The sequence below is a fragment of the Trachymyrmex cornetzi genome, unplaced genomic scaffold (genome assembly GCF_001594075.2).
Source record: "Trachymyrmex cornetzi isolate Tcor2-1 unplaced genomic scaffold, Tcor1.1 scaffold326, whole genome shotgun sequence".
Classification (NCBI taxonomy): domain Eukaryota; kingdom Metazoa; phylum Arthropoda; class Insecta; order Hymenoptera; family Formicidae; genus Trachymyrmex; species Trachymyrmex cornetzi.
Window position 1 is genome coordinate 203,694 of NW_017297961.1, and position 5,443 is coordinate 209,136.

Below are 5,443 nucleotides of genomic sequence, written 5' to 3' on the forward strand. Positions count from 1 at the left end.
ATATATATATATATATATATGTATGTATATTTCGGTGTATTACAATGTCTTTCGATGCGAGTCGCAGGCAGGCACCGCATTGCATATACCATTGTATACGGAATACACCGGGGTCACACGATACTGTAATAACGAAATATTATAAGAGTTTCATTCGCGGCAACGTTTTCGTTATATTACGTGCCGCTAGAATCAGAATGTTCACATTGCAAACGAGGGGACGAAACGCGCCCTTGCGAATAAGAGACTATCTGTTCTACATCGCTTCTGTTCACGGACGAAAGTATGATACGTGAGGATTGGAAAAGCGAAACTTGCGTTACTCGAAATTTTTTCGGTGTTAAATCAGAGCGCAATTTTATTTTGTATCAAATAAACTATTAGATATTTTTTTCTAATCCAATAACGAAAAAAATGCAGAACGCAGGTTTTGCTTCTGTCAAATTGGAAAGAAAGTAATATCATTATTTTAAAAGTTTTAGTATATAAAGAGATTAGTCATTTTAGAGACTAATTCAATCGGAGATTGATTATTACAAAGCAGTATTACTTCATTTCCAATCTGATATCTAATTTCTCACGTTGTTAGAATACTTATTATAGAGATCATTGAAATTTTCAAAATCTGAAATGTGATATTGTATAAGTTCGGAAGGAGTTCTGTATGAAGTAAAAGTTATGCGACGTACGCACGATACTTGGTTAGTGTACAGAGTTAAAATTCTGGTTTTATTTGACGAATGGGCCGTTACTGTCCAATACTATTAATATCCAACGTCGATCATTTTTAATATGTGAACCACCTGTAATTAACAAATAATAAAAGAGAAAATTTTTGTTACGTATTGAGTAAGAGCTATAGAGAATTGTAAAAAACGACTTTGCATGATGTCTACATAGCGATGAAAAATTCGTAAAGAATACAGTAGGTTGTGCAATTCATTGATTTTTTCTAAAAAAAAATTGTTCGAATGCACACAGAAATATTATTTATTGTACATTTAATTATAACCGATTAGTCGAAAATGATGAAAGTGGATGATTAAATTTTAATTAATATTCAGTTATCCAAATTACTGCTTTTTTAATGTTTACTATTTCACCAAATGTTTAATGAATAATCCTCGTCAAATTGAGCCCTCTTGAGAAAAAAAGGAAATACAGTTGTGATTTCCATAAAGATCCTAAAAAGGAAATCTTAATGTCCGCTTTTTCCTATACATAAATATATCGGGAGAATAAATTCTAAAGAAAAATTAATATATTCGCGACTTAAAAAATAGCATTAAAATCGATTAACCGTAGCAATAATTAATATAATTAGTGATTACTTAGCTCATTCCGAATCTCTAGCACATAGAAAGAAAATTTGGCCAAAAAATATAAAATTGTGGAGCATTAATCGACAGCAACTCTCTGATAACAATATTAATTATTAGCGATAGAAGACATTGGTGCATTCAATTAATTAATATAACAAGTGATTGACTGTAATTGGTAACCAAATTGATTAATCTAGTAGAAGGGAATGTGTTTATCCTGAATTTTTTGATTCTTGATTAAAATAATTTGTATTATATGTAATTAAATTCTGTCTCTCATTAAAATTAATAAAAGAGGACTCTGTTTTTAAAATATAATTTCAAGATCACTTGAACTTAAAGAGTTCGAAGATATGTAACATGAATTTATAAAAGAATATGTAATTATTACTTAGAAAGTATGATATAATTCAACGATTATACCGGTGCAGCTTCACTGTAATCATAATGATCTTTTGTAAACGCTGCGTGATCGTAGCGGCCCATTTCATGATAATTTTATATAAAATGTGTACGAGGAAAGATCGATTCGATTTTTTCCCTTTATTTGCGATTTACATACAATTGTACGAGTTGTACAATTAATTTGAAGCTTTTTTAGAGAAAAAACGACGAAGGAAAAAGGGAATAGACATCTTGGATATGATGAGGGAAGGGAATTTTTCGAAGAGCTTTTTACGCAACAAAAGTTTTGCGTCGCAACATTTAGTTTTCGAATCAGTGATGTCGTTTTCTTTGCTTTGTAGATCCGTCGCATGCGACGCTTTCTCCCCCCATTCGTTATTGGCAGAATTTTTGTCACACTGCCATTAGGAAAATGATGTTAATTCGTACGTTTCGATTAATCGCTCGTGAGAGTAAGGAATGTAAGAAGAATCATAAATCGCACCCCCCCTGCGCTGCAAATAATCATTGTTATAGATTTATATACGAATTTCGTATATGAATCGCTGTGAATCGAGGAGGACGATATTTTGTGAGTTTCTCCTCCGAGTCGCCCAGCTAAAAAGAAAGATGAAAAAAAGGGAGAAAGAAAAGAGGGAAGGAGATGAATTTTTTTTTCTCTTGTAGAAGACTCGCAGCTGCGCACGGCGCGTACATTGTAATTATACATATTACTTTATTTGTTGAGCGACAGATATATAGAAATGTACATTGTCATTATTATTTTCTACGGATTAAGGTATCATAATAAATGAATCGCATAAACGTAATTATATTTGTCCCTGTTATCACACTCTGTCTTTCCGCTATAATTTATCGTTTTTTTAAAGACAATTAAATGAGATTCATTCCGTCTATTAATACCAGTTCTAATTTTGATCTGCAAACTTGATAAATTTTTCTTTAAATCTATTAAAGTTTCGCGCTTTACGGGTAAAGTAAATAGTAACTTTATTGATGATTGATAAAATTAATTAATAATGATAAATACGTATATATATGTACATGTATATACAATATGTAAAATTTTCGACAAATATATATTAAATTGTTACTACAATTAAAAATAAAAAAAAAGTAATGTAGATTTTAAATTATTGATATATCGCGTGCTTTATCAACCAATTCTTAAACATGTAGGTACATATATACATATATACATATGCATGTATACATTACTATTTAAATTATATCACTGACTGAAACCATATCAATCTAAAACCGATTTTAAATAAGATGTTTTAAAGATTTCTTAAAAAACTTTCAAAGATCATCAAGACCTATAAAACGTCACAAATGTCTTTCTGAAAGTATAAGACATTTATGAAATTTTAAGATATCTTATAGACAATGTCAAAATGCTTTGTTTTTTAAGGATGTACTAATAATAAACTTTGCTCGAAATTAGATTCGATCAATCGAATCATCGATAAGTTTGACGCTACTTACATAGTGTCCGCCTCATTTTATCGCCATGTTTTATTACTGTGCCAGCTAGAAGTGATAAATAATGTTTACTCAAGGGGATACTAACAATGTACCGTCACCTACTAAAATACACGGCTCTCGCACGGCTTTCTGGAAAGTCGATACAGTTCGACCAACTTTTCCTCCATTATTATGAAGCGCGCGAATAGTAAAGAACTGACAGGACTCGTTCGCGGGAATTGACTGTTCATCAGATAGAAAATAAACCTCTATATGCATTCCATGCGCGGATTCTGCGGGCATAGATGCTGCGGAGCGGAATTTTAACGCGACTTCCGGACTTCTCTCGTGTCCGATCAACAAACGTGTTACACGCATCGCCTTGTAAATAGCAATCACATGTATAACGTCGTGAGCACGTTGGGAATGCTTTCCAAGAAATGTCGGTTGATGCATAAAATGCCTAAAGTTTGTATACAACGTCATATAATTATATAATTTCGTTCCGCATATATGTAATCTCGTAAAAGGAAAGCAGCACAATCGTGTCATTTAAGTTTTTCCAAGTGGAATCTTATTTTTCATCGTCAAGTTTTTTGATGAGATTTAAAGGAAGTGAATCGATATCCACGAAATGCAAACTTCTATTACGGTTTCGAATTTCCTGCAAATAGAAGTTCGGTTGAACACGCTCACAGTATACACGCTCGTGGTAAATTAATTTTTCTTTCCTCGTTTTTACGTTAAAGATCATTCAGGGGAGTCGATTGTGTATCTTCAAACCAGTGAAAATTATAAAAGTAAACAAATTCACTATAGGTACTGACTAATGAAATTATAAATATTCTAGTGAATTTCTTCACTTTTATAATTTTCATCTCCTTTCGAAACACTGTGAGGGCTCATTCGGTCTCAATCTATATAATTGCGTATGTACTTAAGGAACATACAAAAATCAACCAAAAAATCAAAATAGCTTTATTTTGATTCTTAAAGTCTATAAACAGTCAAATTTTGTAATTAAAAATCATCATTTCGACTTTCATGATGTTCTAAATCAAAGTCATTTTGAATTTCTCTTGACTTGGTGTGTTATTATCGGATAATTATAATTGTGGTTGTAATTGTAAGAATTGATTGTATAATTATAAGATTTTTTTTTTACTGTAATTAGTTAATTCTTATAACTACAACCACTTACAACTACGCTTACGCAATTGTAAAATGAGTTTTGAAATGCTTTCCAACTGCTCCTTTTACGTCAGCACAAACAAGGATCGAAATGAGAATCACGCGAGTCTGTTCTCGCAGGAGAGAAGACAACGTGAGACGAGGCGGTGTTCGCTTCGTCGTTGGATAATATTAAATCGCCGGCATGTACGCCTATTATTGCGTGACGGTCGATTACGGGGAACATTGCGAATACCGTTGTGTTGACACGCACACATCTCGCCGGGTGTGACCTACATGATTCCATTATGCAGCGCAAGTATACCGCCGCTGTAGATAAACGACGCGCGCAAAGAGGGTCATTCTAACAGCAAGTCCTCTCCGCGTGGCGTTTAGCAGTCAAGGATGTTGTCCGTTGACCGATCGTATATTTAAAGAAGATACTAGAGGTAGACCGCACACTGCCGGACCGCGGTAGCTGCCGCATAGGAAGTGGTTACCAGGGAACGATTTGCAAATTCTCCGTGGCACTGTCTGGCTCTAGAAATTATTGCTTTACCTAATAATGAAACGTTGATAAATCAAATCGATAATAATCAAAATGAATGCTGGTATCAATATTTTTAAGCAGGTAAGAGACAATAAAAATGACAACGCAGAGCAATTAAATGCATTGATTTTAATTAATTTATTTTGCCGTTGAAATATTATCACCGGCGGTGATGGCAATACTTGATGCTTTTTCTAATTTATAATGTCTAATTGCAATTAATATACACGCATTTTAATTCATTGCTTGAAATTTTTCCTGATCGTCATATTAATTAATCAAATACAATATTAATTTTTAATATTAATTATTAATATCAATATATTATTAATTATATTTATTAATTATTAATACAATGATATATTAATTATATTTATTCACTCGATTTTTTACTGCAAATATTGGCTAATGTTACACTAACAAAATCTAGTTACTTCAACAAAATCTAGGGAACACTTTCAAACACGCTAAAAATTGAGCAATATTCAGAACACCATAATTCAATGAAAATTCATCGCAGACAAAAAAT